At 46.5% G+C, this 19,933-nt stretch overlaps 1 pseudogene; it reads right to left on the bottom strand.

Moving 5' to 3' along the window:
- The window catches only part of LOC144120653 (nose resistant to fluoxetine protein 6-like), a 44,572-nt pseudogene that overhangs the window by 24,014 nt on the left and 625 nt on the right, over positions 1–19,933 (bottom strand).

Here is a 19,933-nt window from a genome sequence, read left to right as displayed (position 1 = left end):
TAGTAATCTGCAAATCATCGTTTAGAAATTTCGAAAACGCGGTTACCTTTGGCGCTGTGGCTAAACAAATTTTTGGCATTTCGCCCACAAAACAAAAAACAAACAGAGCGGCTGTAGAGCGCGCACAGCAATGCCCACTAGTACGTCACTCCGTGACGTACGTACCACGTGACCTCTGTCCCATCAACGCTGCTGTGCTCGCCACTGCTCACTTCCTCTAGGCCCAGGAACTAGCTGCTCTATGTCGAAGAAGGAATTTTACCAGCCGAAAAAAGACTATGGACAAGAGGAGAAACTACACAGGACAAAGTAGGACAAACAACTGACATCTTTATTGTGCACATTCCTTCGAGTAACCGTCACGAGTGCGCCAAGCCAAAGCAGACAACCTAGGTTTAATCGCCCAAAAAGTCAATCTATTTCGTTGTCAACCCAATAGACGGAGAACTGACGCAAGCATCACCATGTTTATCGATCAGATAGGCCACAAGAATTTCACGTGCCTTTCTTGTTTTTCAGTGGCCTAAAATGGTTACATGGTTGAAACGAGGGGAGCACTTCCCGGGGCATCTGCTACAATGCAAGGAAAGATTGCCATCTTCCCCGCTACCAATTATTGTTCGGTGCTTGCGCAGCCTTTCATTATTACAATCACCAGTCTGTCCTATATAACACTTTACGCACGTCAGCGGGATCTTATATATGACTTCTGTTTTGCACCTCGTAAACATTGTTCTATGCTTGGTGTTGCAGCGTTTCTTCTTATCGTCGGGCATAATTCGTGTGCAGAGACCTGAAAGCTTAACAGGGGCAGAAAAAATCACGTTAACGCCTTGGTGCTCGGAGACTTTTTTTACATTGTGCGCCACTTTGTGCAGATACGGCACCACTTGAACTCTCTTCCTTTGTTCTGCAGTAGCCTTCTTTTCCTTCTTGTCCCTGGAATTAAATTCCTTCAGCACAGACTCGGCCCCTTCTGTCACCATTTCTGTAGGGAAGCCCGCACCAGAAAGGCGATGTGCCAGCGTCATAACACTAGCTGAGACAGTGTGGCAGCAATTTCTTTTTACAGTGTTTGAAAAACAAGCCTTCGCAATATTTCGCTTGACTAATATAGAGTGGTTATAGTCGTACGGCAAGAGTCCTTTTTGAGTTCTATAGGCGAGCACATCCAGCCCACATGGCTTTTTCCCTGAGAGGGTTAGTAGCAAGTCTAAAAAACGAATGGAGTTGTGTGCGGCTAGTTCGTGAGTGAACTTTAAATTGGGTAAACACAGCCTAAAGGAACTCATGATGTGTTCTACTACCAGTTGATAGGAGTCGTTAGGTCCGAAATTTAAAAGCACTAGAAAATCATCTACATATCTTGCAATTCGCACAACACGCGCGTCGTCCAAAACTCTTAAAAGCGAGCGGTAAACTTAGCGAGGAAAGAGTTACAAATCACTGAGGCTACACTGGCTCCTATACAAATCTCATTGTTTTGGGCATAAAAACAGCTATTAAACTTCACAAGAGTCGAGGACAGGTAAAAGTCAAGGAGTTCCTAAAAAATTCTCGCTCAGAATCCCGCAACGACTTTGAAAGCCCAAAACACTAGAGTCGTCAATAAGTTCTGTCACCGCATGGAATAGATCGTCGTGAGGGATAGAGTAGAAGATATCTTCGATGCCGACTGAGAATGCCGAGTTAGCTCTTAACACGTCTTGCTGAAGTTCCTCAATGAGTGCTGCAGTGTTCTTCATCCCGAAAGAGTCGTCAGGTATCAGACTGTTCAGATGGCGTTGGAGGTAACCACCAACCACCTTTTGCAAAGAACCCTCTTCTGTAATGATGGCCCTCAACCGTACCGACGGCTCATGTGTATTGTCTGCGAAGAACACTTTCAGGGTATTCTCGGAGAATTTTTGGACAGATTTGGGCACATGGTCCAAATTCAATTCTTCAAGGAGCTTTTCTGCAGCGGATTTCGCTTTTGTTGGCTTTTTTTCGTGTGCGCGTAAAATGCTTTTCCATGGATTCAGCGGCTTTTTCGCTGAACCGCCCCATAGGCAGCACCACGAATCGGCCTTCCTTGTGAGACTGTAATAGAGCCAACTCCGAGTCACGGAAAACCTTTACCACCTTGCGGAGGCCTTGCTCCTTTCTTGACTCTACTTCGTTCCCTTGCTTCCGAAGGCAGTCGATACCCTCGGACAAACACCTCTCTTTTTCGTGGGCAGGAGCCAAGTCCGAGACGCCCCTTACAACTGCCAGAAGTTCGTGTTTCTTAACCTCAGGCACCAAACTGTACTTGGGACCTTTGGACAGCAGCGCTTCGACGTTCTGTGGACACGCTGCGCAGTCAACGTACGTTACAGGCGCTGGGTTCGGTGGTACCTTCTTCTTTCTAGGTAGCCTCACGCGGCATTGGTTCCAGAGGAAATCGGTGAGGCGTGCTACTAGACGACATGAGTCCTGGTAGCGTCTCTCGTCAGCCCACTAGACGCCCCGCGAAGTGTTCCCCTCGTTTCAACCATGTAACCATTTTAGGCCACGGAAAAAACAAGGCACATGAAATTCTTGAGGCCTATCTGATAGATAAACATGGTGATGCTAGTGTCAGTTCTCCGTCTATTAGGCTGACAACGAAAGAGATTGACTTTTTGGGCGATTAAACGTAGGCTGTCTGCTTTGGCTTGGCGCATGCATGACGGTTACTTGAAAGAATGTGCACAATAAAGATGTCAGTAGTTGTTACTCCTGCCTTGTCCTGTGTAGTTTCTCCTCTTGTCCCTCGTCTTTTTTCGGCTGGTGAAATTCATTCTTCGACATGTCATACCAACTGGCCGACCATTCAGCCTTGCTTTGCTGCTCTAGTCTAGGCGGGACAAACAAAGAAACGCGACACACGCTCCGCGGAATGGCGGGTTTCAGTCTGCAGAATAGATGCAAAAGAGAAAATTTCTCTGCATAATTCTGGTAAGTGCACATATTTTGCACCTTAATTCCTTAAACACGTTACCTAATTCTTTAAACACCTAATTCCTTAACACATTAGACTACTGTAATACAGTACTAATAAAACATTTCGCGGGTACTGCTTATGTCTAGGCACTATTCTGCTCACGTACGCTGACCAATAGGCAGTAATGAAGTTGCAAAACACGCTTCACGAAAAACAGAAACCTGTTTTTGCTTACCTCTTCATGAGTACGACAAAACCGAAGCACGTCAGGTATATTTGAAAGTTGCAGGACAGAAACCACATATGCGAGGCATACTGGAAAGAAAAAATGCAAACAAATTCGGGGGACACTTAATCTCCGCCTTCAGGGTATGACGCGGTAGCGTTAACGGGTCCCTGCAACGACCTGCGTTCCTCTTTGTATATCTCTTCGCAGGCACAGACACTGTCAGACAAGACACACAAGGCCTCTTTTAAGCTAGTCGAATTAACTTGCCTGGATGGCCTGGGAGCAGAGTGACTAATTAGCAAACCCAAAGGCCACAAGTTCAATTCTGATTTAATTACCGCGACTTTCTTCTCAGGGCAATTAATTTACTTTACATTCTTGCATCTCGATGTTTGAGTAATGTTGCGACCTTATAATCACAATTTATCTAATATTTTAATCACTTTCTAGTGCTGCAGCTCCACAGGTGACGTCACGACCGTCTCGACCAATCCGGATTTTCTCGACATGCCGGCGACAACTACGACGCCGGGTTGTACGTTGAACGAGACCTTTAACGCTAGCGCGTTAAAAGCTTAAATGACAACTGTAGCAGCGTATCGTCGCAGCTTTGTTTGTATTGGACTCTCTGAAACAGACGGCTAAGGAACTTGAAGCTCAGGGACGGCTATGGGACGTTTAAAGGACTTTAAGGACAAGCAGGTGAGGTGAAAGGAGGTGAAAGGCGCTCTCGACGTCACAGCTCCGGACCCCAGGAGTTCTGGGAGTGCTACAAGAGTCTGACTGTGCAGGCTAAGAACTTATCCCGTCCGTGGGCTGTATATTTTGTTTACAAAAACTGTGCAATCATAACAGTGTTTTTATTATTTTATATAGCAAATGGAAGAAACTACCATGCCATTCATGTGCCGGATATTTACGACTTGCAGCATCAGGTACCACCAGGACTCTCGGCAAGGCCTGAGCACGCAGGCTTCTTTTTGCTGGTCGGCCACCGGCCCATTCATAAGGACCGGGTACACGAACATGATCAGGATAAGGATAAGTGGCGGTCCAGTAAACCTGTGCATAAGGAAAAGAGAACAAGTGAAGATCTTTCTTTTGGTATCCTGCTTCCGAAATCGGAATCCTTGGGCTTCAGGTATACGAAAGTAAATGATCGTGTTCGCACTGTTACAGACAAACTGTGTATTCGCGGACAGAGGAGATGGAGGTGTAGTCGTTGACGGGCTAGTCGTATAGGCAAGGGACCAGGGAGCGGAGTGGCTGTGAGGTCGTCCAAGGGCAGCTGTCTTCGTGCATACAAACCCGCAGTCAAAGACACGTTTATAGCCACACCGACGTACTGCTTAAGAAAGGTTGAACTTTTCAGACTTCTCTCTACGGTTCTAAGTGTGTTTTATTGAGAAATAGTGCCAAGTAAATATTTAATACCCTGGAGTCGCCGATACAGGTCTGTATAACTTGCGCCCTATTCAAAACACGCAACGCTGGCCCCCAAAAAAGCGCATTCTCTGACCGCTAGTGAGTCTGCTGGCACGCCGAATACCACGAAACGGCGCACAGCTAAATGTGTGCACTATTTGCGCAATTTTAAGCACACTGTGTTGATTTATTAGCGAATGAGCTTAACAGCTTCCCCGATAGGAGTTCTGTAACAGACACCCAGCGACAGCGAGCGTCTATAGTGCACAAATTTGTCCTTTGCTACCAATGGTATTCATCTACTGCAGTATTTATCTACGAGGGTTATGACAACCCTAGCTTAATTTCCTCTTTTGTGCTACTTGGCCTATTCCACAATAACGCAACTAGTCGATATGCTGCCTCTACTCTGCATCTACTATTCAGCCACGCAGTTCCGGCGTTTGTTCCTGCAGGCACAGACAGGCAGGATCATCGCGGATTGGAAGAGGTGCATATATACAGGGAAGTAATATTCATATTTATCAAAGCTGTAAAAATTATTGAGTTCCCTCGTGGCTCTCAAATTGACAAAACAGCTGTAATCGTCTTGTTCGAGTCCAAGCGAAGGCTCTTTGCCGACCCCGCTGCCCCTCTTCGCTTAGCCAGCGTTTAGTCTGTTTCAAACAAATAGATGTCCGCCTTGCAGTAACATCCATCTTCGCAGATCGCGCCGTTTTATCTTTAGCGAAGTTTGGACGAAAAATCTCTATCGTTTAAGAAACACCGATATGTGAGACATGACAAAGAATACCCGTTCTTCGTTCCGCCGATCGATAGATAAGAGTAATTTTTAGCAGGGATCAGCAAAACTGACAACAAAAAAAAAACCTGTTTATTATGCTCCGTCCACCATGTTTTTCTTTCCTTTATCTTTAAACGCGATTTCCGGGTTTTTCCTTTTTTACGGTGACGAAGATTATTCGCGCGCTTAGTGAGAGCAAAACTTCCTTAAAATCAGCATCGTAGGCAGACTCAGAGCACAGTGTCAAAATCAAGAGCTGGTTCCTCCGCATCACCTACGGAACGCAAAGCTTGTCATAGAAAACATGAACGTGCACTGCTCACCTTACGTACCGCCTCCACACTTTCAGCGGCCATGGCTCTGGGGGCTTATTCTGGCGCGTCTCTTTGAAGACGGCGTAAGCCGTCAAAAATCCGCTGGAATGAAGTCAAGGTGCATTGCTTTCGAAGTGCTAGAGGCAGAATAGTGTATTATAGCGGTCAATCATTAGGGCTTGCAGAACGCAAGGCAAGTATAAGAGGGTATTCAGGTTCACAATCAGCGTTCACTGGATTTCAGAGTAGCGCAGTCCACGCCCTCACAAGTTTTGAAGGTTCAGAGGAAGTTCGGTTTTTCAATGTTCCCAGTAAACACGCCAGAAGGACCAACCAAGTTGTCCAGAAAGACATTGTTAGTGCTGTCTGCGTGTGTCCGTCTTTCTCAGTCCTTTTCCTGAAACATTGTTCACCCGAGCCTGAAAAACTCAATCGACATTTCCGAAGATTTGGCTCTGTTTTGCTGAGCTAAACGACGGGAGCCCAGCTCAGACCCCGTACATCTGTGAAAAGAATTGGGCTTCCGGGATGATGTAGGTAAAGGAACACCAGGGGCCGTATTCTATGAGCTGCCCATTTTCGGTTGTCCATTTCACCTCCATTCTGTCCTCGGAGATTGGTCACTCAGATACACCCGCGGCTTTCAAGCGTCTGTGGAAAACGACCCGGCCATTGGGTGGTTGGCGACCGGACCTCCCCATCGGCTGCATATCGCAGCCAATGGCAGCCAGTGGTCAGGTCAGGTCGCCTGCTGCTGACAGTGCGCTGCGAAGCACCTCACCATTGGCAGCATATTGGATCCAATTTCAGCCAATGGCAAGGTCCGGTCGCCAACCCAATGGCCGGGTCGCTTTCCACAGACACATGAAAGCCGCGGGTGTATCTGAGTGACCAATCACCGAGGACCGAATGGACGCGAACTGGACAATGGGAAATGTACAGCTTATAGAATACGGCCCCTACTGCAGATAGGTCACGAATGGAAAAGAGTGATTTCATTAGGCGATTCGAAGTTCTTTTCGCGAGAAAACTCTGGGATTTTGGGAAGCGCAAGGATCTGCGATTCGGATATGTAATTCAACAGAATTACGACGCGATGCATTCCTCTACGCCTGTGAAAAATTCGATGAAGAAGAGGACGGTGGACCTTATGAAGTGGCCAAGCCGGTCTGCTGAGATTATTTAATCTGAACAACTTTCGATAAGCATGGCGCGTCGTCCGAGGGATAAAAAATTTCAGCAGCGCCGTACAGAAAGTGAATAGTGGGTAAACATAGACTGTATGTTCACTGACAACTTCCTGGGCTCCAGTGCTCGGCGAAATCACGAAGGGATACCGAAAAAGGCTCGCTTACGGAGTATTCGCGCATTAGGTTATTGTGGAGTGGCATTCTTGAAATTGTTGCGTCATGTTGTTATAACAAAAACGTAATTAATGATACCTTCACGCAGCGCAGAAAGCAGTTCTTCAATAAATTTGCTGTGGGAACAATCTGTCGGCTAATGTGACGACAAACATTGGTTACTATTGCGTAAAATGTTTGACATTATCGTTCCATCAAACTGTTGCTCTAATTTTACTGTGGTCAAAAAAGTCGAATTCCAAAGACTGAGATCTCACATCTATTACTTACTACTGTATATGGTTCCTACGAAAGAACACCGCAGTTGACAAATCCCAAATGGCAGACACTATGTAAGTAGCTCTTTTGGTATATGTAGGTCTCCTGTGACAGGTTCCTTGGAGGTGGCTTTTATGGGTCTTTATATTTCAGTGCAGCAGCACTACTAGGCGCACTTTACTGATTTCGGGCTTACTTTTGCACGACCCTGAAGCCTCTGATACACGCCGAGTATCCCCGGAGAAGCTACCTGGGTGGTCCACCTATAGGTCACGTGCCACCCTGTGGCGTCATCACAACCTGCCGACCGGATTGTGAGCTAACTGCCCACCGTGGCAGGTGAAAGTTAAATTAAAAATTGGTTGAGAGAGGTTGCTCGAGAAGAGTACCCTGGGCCGCACAAGCTCCACCGGTGGCAGCACGTGCCATCGCACGCCAGTGCCGCATCGCTTAACCAGGGATCTAATGAGCATATAGTCGAAAATGACCAAGTCACTCCATGTCCTATCAAGGTCTACCATGTCATACCACAATTGTACCACGTCATGACATACCATGACTGAACCTTTGAGCTGATATGAGCCCTAACCATGACCTGATCTTTGACCTTGAGATGAACTTGACAGTGGCATATCTTGGCATGTTCTGACATGTCCTTACATGACCTTGACTTAACCTTAGTCGTAATCAACAATCGAGTCAAGTGCTGCTGCAGGAGATTCTGCGCTTAGCCAGTCTAAGCCGTCTGCAAATTTTAACGCGACAGCATTAAGGAACGCGTGTCGCAGAAAATCTGGCGTCGGCTATGTCGTCGTCTTTGACCGTGAACGAAAAATTCACGAAAAGCCCTCAGAGAAGCGACCCAGCAGGCAGGTGGGGCGCCTAGGCCAAGTAACCTTGTGGCGTCATCACAGCCTGCCCACCGGATTGTGAGCAAACTGCGCACCGTGACAGGTGGCAATCGATGATTGGTCGCCAGAGGTTGCTCGGGAAGAGAAACCTTGGTCGCACAAGCCACACCTATGGCAGCGCCTGCCATCGCAGGGCAGTGGAGCATCGCTTTACCTCTGCAACCCTGCGTCACGAGTGGTATGAGGGCTATCAGGTAATGTTAAGGGTATGAATGTTAAGCTGAGAACGACCAATTGCGCATATGTGGACATTAACCCATTAAGATATCGCGTCATACCCTTAAGACAGAACTTAAGTTTCCTCTCCAGTTTTTTCTTTTGCTTTCTTGGAACGCAATGTAGCTTCAGGAGCTGATAAAATTATTTCATTTCTTAATAGACTGGAGACAAACACAAGCCTCGGAGAGTCTTTCTATGGTGCTCCAGGTTTAGCTGAAGTTCGACCTTAATATAAGTTCAACAGGACTACCAATTTCCGGCTTATTATTTGAAAACTCTGATAGTATAGGCGAAACTAGACTATATATATAAGTTGGTGAATGGTTTGAAAACCAAAGACAATGAACGCAGTTTGTTTCCATCTTTCGAGCGCATACTCACCTGAGCAGGAAAAACGTCTCAATGCTGAGGAAGCCGGAAAACAGGAAAGTCAGTCCGAGATTAGCTCTCAAGCCAAGCGCGTCGAGAGTATTACCTTCATTAAGAGAAAAGAAAGATTTAGGCTCATGTTTCGGTGCAGTATTTAAAAGCGCACGAGAATTGCGCGACACTCTTTAATACACCCTGCAAAGTAGAAGGCACGGACCGCAGCAGCAAAAACAAGTGTAAAACTAAACATTTTGACAGATTTGCCTGTCTGGTTGGGTTTGAAGACATAATAAACTGCACATCTCCAACCAAAATTTTAACTTTAACCCAACGTTTCGAAGCCGACTCGGTTCCTTCATCAGGGGTGACTGAGGGCAGTAGCTAGCATCTTTTAAGTATGGAGGGGGGGGGGGGGGATAAGTGAAAAGAACGACAGCTGTGTCGCGAAAGGCGCGGGGGAGGGGGGTTTAGGCTGTTAGTCACGCTGGCGCATTGCAGGGAGGTGCCGAATGGCGACTTTTTTTTCGTTGCGTTGTAGAGCGAAGTACCTGGACATATACTGGGGGCAGGTTTCCTTTTGTGCAGTTGATATTGTTCGGGATGATTTGGATATGCCAGGATTCTGTCGCTGTGTCACTGTCACTGTGTGCAACGCGGGATCATAAGGCGCCTCCAAACGCTTCGATCAGCCTCTCGGACACTCTGTGTAGGGTTTAAATGCAGTTATAAGGTAAACAAGGGGCGGCAACAGTCATACAGTGGGTGGACACCTGAGTCCTACCGAGGAGTAAGGGGTGAAAGGGGTAGAGACTTTAAAAAAAAACAACAGACAATGCTAACGCTTGCTTTCGCCGAGTTTTGCGACTTAGGACACAGCGTAGTTTTTTTTTACAGCTTTAGCTCTTCCCACGCCGACATGAAACATAATATTAATTGGTTTTTTTGGGGAAAGGAAATGGCGCAGTATCTGTCTCATATATGTTTTGGACACCTGAACCACGCCGTAAGAGAAGGGATAAAGGAGGGAGTGAAAGATGAAAGGAAGAATAGGTGCCGTAGTGGAGGGCTCCGGAATAATTTCGACCACCTGGGGATCTTTAACGTGCACTGACACCGCACAGCACATGGGCGCCTTAGCGTTTTTCCTCCATAAAAACGCAGCCGCCGCGGTCGGGTTCGAACCCGGGAACTCCGGATCAGTAGTCGAGCGCCCTAACCACTGAGCCACCGCCGCGGTGCATGAAACATAAGACGTAATGAAATTTAGGTAGCGATGTTCAGGTCTGGCAGCGCGCAGGAGTAATGGAACACATATCAACGCAAAGCTCTCTCTAATGAACGGAGAAGCATTCGTCACTGCTGATTCCACAGACACTGGCAATGGCTGGGGCTTCAGCACGTATACTTCAGTATGGGCGTTGGGGTCTCTGCCTTCTGAGACTTCTATTTACGGAAGTATTCTGCGACGCCAAGCTATGCACAACTTCTATTTTTCTCTTAGTTTGTTTAGTTTGTTTAAAGTTCTTGATGAGGCGAGAAAATATTGTGACTCTGGGAATGCGCTAAGCGAGCAAAGTGAAAATGACTCCATAATAAGCAGAAGAGTAAAATTTTTGTGCCCCCTTTTGCAATACTACCACTCGCCTTTCAGTTGCAGTAGAAAAGGTAGAAAAATAACAAGACCATGATGCGAGCAGTGCACAGCATGACGAAGTTTAAGACGATCTGACATCAAAAACACCGGCGATGCTGTCAATTCCCCGTCTTGAAGATTTGCTTCCATTAGATGAGGCTGTTCATTTCGCATCCAGAGCCTGCCTGATCACAGTAGTATTTATAAAAATGCTGGGTTACAGGCAGCTTTAATCGCACGAGAGCCCGCTGCAGCCATGCTGATAATGCTGTACCCTGCTCTTGTTGAAGTTAGTTTGTACGTAAGTAGTGATACCCACACGCAAAGAAAAGTCCACGACTGTGAGAATACCCGCTTGGTTTTTTTTTCAGAATTTTCCCCACGAAGCAGCTAACAAAAGCTTAGCCTAAGCCACACAAAGTAGATGCAACGTTCTCAATGATTTCTTGGTGTGGAGCAGAATTAGTTCAAGGCTATTCCCCTTCCCATGTTTAATGAAATGATCACATTTTGGAAGGCGACGTTTGTCTATAAACATTGCATACCTAAACTGTCGGGATCAAACATGACGTAGTTATGCACGCATAGGATCCAGAGGGCACTCAGGAAGCGCACACCGTCGAGGCAACGCAGCCAGCTTCCTTGGACACTGGCTCCAGCAGAGAATAGCTGCTGGGTGTTTGTCACGGCAGAAAAGGCCAGAATCCCCTTCGTCATCGTCGGCACTGCGAGTGAAAAGAGAGACGACAGCAGCGAAGCGATGTAAAAGTTATTCGTTTCGGCCGCCTTTGAAGGAGCAGATGACCAGGATTCATCAGACACCGGTGTACGCGCATGCTCCCTTTCAATTCAACGCAAGGGGCTCCTTGCATGAAATGAAGGAACAAAGGTGAGAGTCCATAATATTACGGCAACAACTCTTTTCAGTTCATCGCCTTCATCATTACTCTCGCCGTCGTCGTCGCGATTAGGTGAAAAGGATGCAGGGATACAACAGCGAGAGTATCCAATGCCGCAGTTAGTGCATTGCAAACAACCGACTAACCGGCCTATAATTATTGAGGTCCTTGTCTGTCACCTTCTCATTATTGTTCATATCATACCGTGCGTATTGTACGCTCAAGGACGTGTGGCATTGTGCAGAGCAGAGGGGCGGACATTATTCCTAGTAGAAAATCTGCGCCGTCTTTCGGCAGATCAGACGACACTCGATCGTCTCGTGCCACGTTCCCCACTTTCTAATACTCTGCTTTCCTCGCCTTAATGACAAGCGGAACTTCTTTCCTCGACGCCATTCTTTCTGATATGAGTGTCATGACTGTTTTGCATCGCTACCTCACAAAGCAAAGCGAAATTTCTCTGCTATTTCAATTACGAGATTTGTCCAGTATGTTTTCCCTGCTTGGCTATAATGTTTTTCATGCAGTGTGTGGACTAGCGTCTGGCGGTGGTCTTAGTAATAGGTAAAGCGATCTCCGAAGGCACGCTCGGCGCCTCTTCCAGTGCCATCTGAGACGTTGCGCCAAAAGTACTGCGTTTGATTTAGTGTTTCGGTGCGTCGTCAAGCCATCAGCGTACATGTTGGCTTTCGTGCCGCGTGTGTCCTACGACAAGAAAATTTGCTTCAACCTGGTAGCACTAAAGTTGAGGCCACCTGTTTCGTGCCGTCTGCATACGAAAGCTGCGGTAGAATGACTTACAAGCGATAACCGGAGCGAATCTGGAGGTTCTAAGTTAGAACAGCTGAGACTGTCATCAGATCCCGCAGTACTTTACGCCGGTGTTATATCTACGATTCCAAGTATGAGAAGTTGTTCTTATGCGTACACAAAGCGTTTACACTCTTCGATGAATCAAAGAGAGGGCTCATCGGCTTGTTTTTGGCAGTGAAAGACGCATGACTACTCGCATGCAAGAGACACCATACAAAAATAGCATTAAAAGAAAGAAGTGAAAGATTAAAGGTGGCATCATTGCTGCATTAAATGAGGTGCCCGTTTAACAAACTTATGAAGGGAGCCAACAGTCACCGAAACCATGGTGCATATATGGGAACGTTATTTTTTTTTAATGCGTTGTGCTTATCAGGGGGATAATATTACTTAGATTAATATATATATATATATATATATATATATATATATATATACACAGACGGCCGCCTCCTGAAAGGAAGAAACCACCCCTTGTGGGTTCCGTATTTTCCTTATTTCTGTTTCTTCAAATGCAGGGGTTATTTATAGGTACTTATTTTTCCCGTTCATTCGGTGTTTTTCGGTGTATAATTTCAGTGCCGGAGAAAAATCGCTGTTTATCTGGGCTTGTGTTGTAAGGAGACTGTGTAATTACTGGAGAAAATATAGGGCATCTAACATTACACAGCTTTATTGAACACATACCAAACACTTCACACAATGAACAGAGGCCCCAAAAAGTGCAACAACTGAAACGCGACGCTTTCAGTGCCTCAGGTGTTATTTTTCTGGGTTTATCGGTATATATTGAAAACACGGAGCCCTACTTATAAATCAGTGTGTTGAAAAAAGTAATGTCTGAATGTTCAAAGATGGTTTGCTTCAATCTATACAGACTGCGTCCCAAGCACTACAGACTCTCAATAATTTTGGACCACCACTAAGTCAGCAGCTGCATGCAGTATACTTGACTTTTTAGCGTTGAACGCGGGCTTTTGAAGCTATGCAAACAAGGGAGCTTGCTAGTAAAAAATTACGGGTCTGTGTGGTTTGAAGTGCGCAAGCATAGCTCGGAAGCTTTTCGCGAGAACGTCCTGAGGAGGCCAAAACGAGAGCTTACTTTTCCTTGCGTTCAATATTATATATTGCTGCATAAAGCTCGTTCAACGTACATGGATCACTTATATCACTTTTTACACTAAATTTGCTTGGCTTGGTACTCATGTGATACCAAGCCTCGTCTAAAAATGGCACAGCACCTTTCTCCGCCGCTTGTTGGTCTTTCGGTGAATACCGCAGCCAAAGATCCATTGCCGATGCCAAGGCCACCACAAGCAGCAAGCAGATTAACGCGCACCTAAATAGGACACGATAAAGGCCAACAAAAAATTAATGAGCCATTTACTGGCGACCAAATCCCAAATCGTCTGTTGAAAGGACGTAACCAGTTTTGTGGAATGCGTACTCGTGCTTACAGCGGCCGGGCAACAGAGTAGCGTGTTGTGCTCTTTGGGGAGCGTTATCCATTGCTATTTTTTTATTGTTTGGCGGTTAAACAAGCGTCAGTGAAAATGTTGAAATTCACGCAATGCAATGGCGCACAATAATTATGCTGCTATATTTTTGCAGCTCTCCATCCTTTTATCTGTAACTGTGTTCTCACGTGAGATGGGTATACGATAGGAAAAGGGATTGGTATAAAAAAATAGAAAACAAGGCAGTAGGACACTCACACATGCCTTTCAGTTGATGCGTACATCACGCATATATAAAATAAAAAAGAAAATTCTGGAATGCAAATTTCTGCATTGCGCTAACATTTCTGGAGGCACCTGTACTCTCAGAGCGAATAGTCATTTTACACGCAAGAAGAAATATTGTTATTTCTACATGTAAGTTGCAAATATACTGTGGGTTGCTATATGGCTCGAGGAAACACATAGGAAAATAGAAAAAAAATATACATGTCGCTCGTGCTTATGGGGTAATCATTGGTGGAATGCTAAATATTTCCCGCTAATACTGCCGCTACCTGTACTTCGTACACTCGCAAACGTCCTGTGCACACGGCCAGGACCTTTAAACAGTCATTCAGGGTGCCTACCCCGCAGCATCGCGAAGTGGTCTGATGAGCGCTGCCTCGCTCAATTTGTTTTTTTTTTTCATTTCTGTGCGACTGCGCCTACACCGAAAACGCACCAACCTTGTGCTGGGGGGTCCACCGTGTCCAACCTTCTTCGGTATGCGCATCATTTCTCACTATCTTGCCCTAATTGGCCTGAATTCCGCCCAAAACTCTTCTCCTGCTCTGTAGCCCTTTAGTCCGCCCTATACCGCTAGTCCTCAGCTTTCACTTGAGCGATTGGCTTGGCTTAGACCGGCCTCTCTAGGGTCTGGCTCACCATAATGAGCCAGGCCTAAGACATCATCCGCGCCTGACTGATGTGCTGTATTAAATTGCTCGGTCACATGAGACACCAGAAGCACTGCACGGTAGTGCCCCTAAAAGCTGGATACGTGTAACGTGCAGTGCTTCTACTTACGTTTCCTTTCACTTCCCGTAAATTTTTAAAATTTTTCAAGGGGCAGTTTTGAAAATCGCTTCAACAATACAGAAAAATTAAAACCGCTCCATTTATCAGGAAAGGCGAGCGAGAAAACTGCATATATAAGGCTTCATTAAGGCTGTGACTTCCGCACACCGAAGAAAGCAAAAACAAAAAATTCCGACTAAACCTTGCCAACACATCCAGAAATTAGTAGCACCTGTAAGATTGCATGTCACTAGGCGCAGACGTATTTTTTCTGTAACATTGTCACAATGCTTTAAAAGCACTAATATTATATAGAAATCACTTCTAATATCGGGCATTTTGAAGAACGGCACATTTTGTTTTGTATTTTCTAGAGTACTTACAATGCAAAGACTTGATCCGCGCCAAGCGTTGCCACCGAGGAACCTTTGCAAACAGGGACCTGAACTTTCACTCCATAAGGCTTGGTTGCTGCATACAAAGGGACACAGGACAAAAAACAAACAAGGGGAGGGGACTATAATGCTACTTCTTTTTGGTTGCGTCGGTCTGAAGTCGCCAGCAGCGCATTTAGAGGTTTTCTTGGTCGCGTTGGGGTATTGTAATCTCGGTCATTGCAACGTCTAAAATAATCATGAAAGCTAGTGCTGAGTTAACGGGTTTAATGACGCGTTCAAACAATGCATGCTAAAACGTCATCATCATCATCAGCAGCCTGACTGCACCCTGTTGTGATCGGAGACCCCGACAGCGGGAACAGACGAGCCCGGCAGGCGCCATCGAACTATGTTTGACCAAAGGTGCTGTCGTCCTGAGAAAAGGATTAGGAACGGCTCCTGGCGACGGCGAGCTGTGACGAAAGGCCTCTAATCCCTTCGTCCGGAGTATGGAATGCGGCGTTTCTCCCGAACTGCGCCCTCAAGTGGACCGGTAGAAAGACCCGAACAAAGGCGCCGGAACCTCCCCGCTCGCTTGCACCTGCGCGGCCAGACAAAGCTGGGGCGGACACGGCTCATTCATCTTACCCTCTGGAATTCACGGGGCCGTCAGGACACATCTTTCCCACGGAGGGGATCACCGCCTACAAAGCCAACGACCTTATGCACATGGTCAACCTGTCGGAAACCACATTCCAGGACTTCAAGGCGCCAGGATTCCTTATCGCCTGTGCACGTGTTTGTGAGGGCGTAGCGGTCACGGGGTTAGGGAGGAGACTATGAAGAGTGTGTCTGCCCAATGGACGTTTGATCAGCCACCGGTTTCCCTAGCTAGGTGCCTAGGGAATATCCACTGTATTTAAGCCGCAATTTGGCTGGTTTCACAGCACTTCATCTCTGACTTTTGGTCTCCCTGCTTCTGTTGTAAATATGTAAATAAACCTTCAAGTTTACCAACCCTCCTGAAGGCTTCCCTCCTTCGTCTGCAGAGTTCATCGTCATGCGGTGAAGACCTAGGTCCTGATACCCAAGCATATCAACCCACTGAAGGGCAAAGGCCTCTCCCATGTCTCTCCAATTAACCAGGTCCTTTGCCTGCTGCGGCCACCCTACGCCTTCCTAAAACCTATTCTGTTCAAACAGCGCCTTTACGAGCTTGCAGACTCACTTCCATTTCTGTACATGCCACGGCTTTGTGCCCACCGATTTTTAAGTGCAAGGTGACGTTGGTTGCGTCCTTAGTCTCTCCGATGCTATCTTGCACCAGCACCCATGAACAAATAGTTGCGAAGTGAGTGCCCCGAAGACGTTGTTGATGTTGAAGCTGTTCGCGTGAGGCTCATTTTGAATCGGCATCTGCTGAAGCTTCTGCGGTCTTTAGAAATTCGTTCCTGCAACCTTGTGAATTCTTTTTCGTTGCGTTCGGAATAAATGACAGCTTGTACTGACATGCCGACCAATTAGGCTTGCAAAACAACGAAACAAATCATGAACACTGTCGACAAAGAGATCAGTAAAGGCAGCACTTCGAAGAAAACTCAGAACTGAAAACCTAAATATTACGATCGACATTTACAAATGACGAGACAGGTAGAATGGTTACGAGGCGTTAAATTTTCTACGTGTCGCAAAGATTGTTTTTATCGTTTATCGTTCTTGCAAAAGATAAGACAAAAGACGACAAACGATATCTGTTAATTCTAGACGGAGGCGTTTAGATAGTGTAATGTTCACCTCGAGTCTGTGTGTACTGGGTCGCTCCGAAATGTGGCAGCGTCGTGGACATTATGGCTGTACGTTAAGCAAATCAGGGGCCTCCTTAGCTTTTGTACGCTAGCCAACCTCCACCAACAAGGTCGCAGGCGCGAACCATTCATGCACTGTCTTCCGTGGAAACACAGGTTCACTCTGCCGTCCCTCTACATCTGCAGCTCCCTCCTGTGACTTAAGTATTTGCAGCCAGCGAGCAGATTCGCTCACCGGCTATCAATGGCGAGACTGACGAATGGCCAAAAGGAAAAGAGTGGGTAGGTAAAACACTCATGAGCTAAAACACTCATGAGGTAAAATACTCATAAAACATAGCCTCTGCTCCTGATCTACTCCCTCGAGCAGCTGTTTTTACGTTGTTGCTCGCTGACGTGATGCAAGGAACATATTGACGCTGCCCAATTTTCTCCGTTGTTCGAGTGTCAAACAACGGAATCACTGACATCCAGTGAAGGCTTGGCTTCGATCGTGAATGCTCTCAAATCTGTTGATGTATGTGTTTTTTTTCAAGAAGGTCCCTAATATCATCAGTATATTCGTGCAAACGATCGACTGTCGAATTTTTCATATTCGCTACTTTCACGGACGGTTTACTGCCACAACATGGGCCACCTCCAGTGCAGCCCGATAGATGATACCGGATAGCGCAGTCCGACTTGGTCCTGCGTTTCCTGTCCTGCCCTAGTAGTGACCCCTTGACCGTACAGGTCTAAAATGAACATTTGCTCCTTGAGCGATCCAATGCATTGACGCTCACAATCAGAAGTTTCGTGATTCGCTACAAGTGCGTAGTGTGTACACAGTCTACCGGAGACTTGGAGCTACCTCCAAAGCTGGTAGCGGTAGTTAGCATAAATGGCACAGAGGAAGTATAGTTCCCGCTTCTTTCTCCAGCCGTAGCTACTTTGCATGTCAAGCGATCGCTGGGAAACATGTTACTGTCGGGGCTTATTCATGATTTCCGCCAATCGACGGTGCCGCTCCAAAAGGAACCGGCAGGGCTGAAATGCGTGCTGCAGACCGTCATTGTTACATTGCATATGTGCTTCACTGTTGTGCCCAGGACACGTTCCTTCATGGTCTGATTGTCTAGGCAGCCATGTGCGACGAAATATTGACTGAAGTGGGGTAGGAAACGCGGCCACTGGCTGCGAGTTAAGTGTACACACGGACTACATGCGTGAATGGGCACGTTGCTACACCTTAAAATGCCACGTCCATGAGCAGCGGACAACTGAACAAGAGTTGAGATTTTTCTCGACATTATCGCTTGCTCTACCCGCACGGGTCGTGCGTTTCTCCGCCACATTTCTTCTCGTGATTAGAGCCGCCTTGGTTCGTATCGTACCTACGGCTTCACGCTGTCAGCAGGAGCAAGCCTTCATGCTACAGTGCACCACATGTCCGGCATTGAGATGTTCTTCGTTCTTAGAAAGGCAGCACACTCTAGCCTGATTCGCACTGACGTGGAAAATAATGTGTTCCAGCGCTAGAAAGGGAGTAAATTGCACGGACATTATAGTCCAGCATCGGGGAGCGCAACGCAACACAACGTAAGGCTATCGCGGCGACCTGTCACCTATTTAGTCGCCATATTGAATATTCTTTTGCGCCCTCTGAGGGTCATGAAAGATATGAATATAATGCAGACTGAATTTCGCTGGTGCAAGGTTTGAAATGATTTCTTACTGACCAAAACCCTTCTGCGGTCACTGACACTGCACGCCTATATATGGGTTTTCGACTTAGGCAACCAGAAATTTGACATTCTGTATATATGACGTCGGCAGGCTTCAACAGCGTTGATTATTCTTCAAGAATACATATTTGTGAGCGAATCGCAGATTGGCGTATTTACCGGTGCTGAGAAAGCTTTCCACGTCTGTCGCTGTGCACTTGGAGGGCACGCAGAGAGCCGCGCGCAGGCCTGACAGGCGCGGGCTCTCCTGTAATCTTTCGAGCTCCTCGAAACTTGTGACGTGTTTTCTCAACAACGGGGTGCTTTCGAAGATACGCCTATATAGCTTCCTGAGGAAAGGGTTCCCTTCCGTCTTCAGGTAGACGCTGCAGAAGGATCCCCGGAACGCCACCTGGCTGTGGTTAGCAGACTCCGGTGCCACGATGCTCACACACTCATCGTAGCGCCCGAGGCTACCACTACTGAGTTCCAAGACACCAGCAGGAACACCCATAGAGTCCACGACTGCAAAAAAAGAGCACAAGCAGGCATAAAATCATAACATGTTAATGAGAAAGCCATAGATGTTTTCACATTTCATCGATTCGCATCCTGAACGTTCAGTTTAGCGTCTTTATACAGCCTCCACTCTACGTGTTTTGTTCGGATTTTTAGTTATTTTTATGACATACGTGTCATCAACGAGGCCTTCATCCATCTGTGTTTCCCACGCTCTCAATGTAGTCGGTGCTGTAATTAGCGCCGTGATTCTAAAAAACTGTTGTGAGCGGGGTTTTTTTTGTTGTTGTTCTTGTACTGCGATAAATGTCGGCCATTTAGCTCGACTTAAAAATTATGGTTTAGGCGATGTTACGGGCTGCTGGTTAAGCCAGAGTAACGCTTTCCAGTCTACGAGCATGCCGCAACTGGCATGCGATTTGCTGCTTCGTCGTGCGAAAAGTTCACCTGAACGCTGATGGCGTGGACAAGGAATTATTCTACTTCCGGTTTAAGGCGAGCATCCTGCGCTGGCGGCGGTCACTGGCCGTTTTTTTGACGTGTTTGCGCGATCGCTGCTGCCCTCTCGCTTGCACTAGAAAATAAAATGTTTCTCCTCATTGGAAATAACAACCTGTTTTCTTTTTTGAATGGCACGCGTTGTTAATCTAAATTAATGCTGGTACGTATGTAGAGAGCAAAATTACTAGGTGCACAAAAAGATACTTTTGTTCACCCTGTCTGTCTCGGATAAGTTTAATAGAGAGAGACGGGCTAGTTGGTGACTTTTAGTAGAGTGCATCTTGAAACCGCGCAAAAAAAAAAAAGACAGTCCTGCTGGTTTCTTCCTTGTCCCTTGTCTTTTTTTG

The sequence above is a fragment of the Amblyomma americanum genome, chromosome 1, assembly GCF_052857255.1.
Source record: "Amblyomma americanum isolate KBUSLIRL-KWMA chromosome 1, ASM5285725v1, whole genome shotgun sequence".
NCBI classification, from domain to species: Eukaryota; Metazoa; Arthropoda; class Arachnida; order Ixodida; family Ixodidae; genus Amblyomma; species Amblyomma americanum.
The sequence above is the reverse complement of the archived record's forward strand: the minus strand, read 5'-3'. Positions and strand labels throughout refer to the sequence as shown.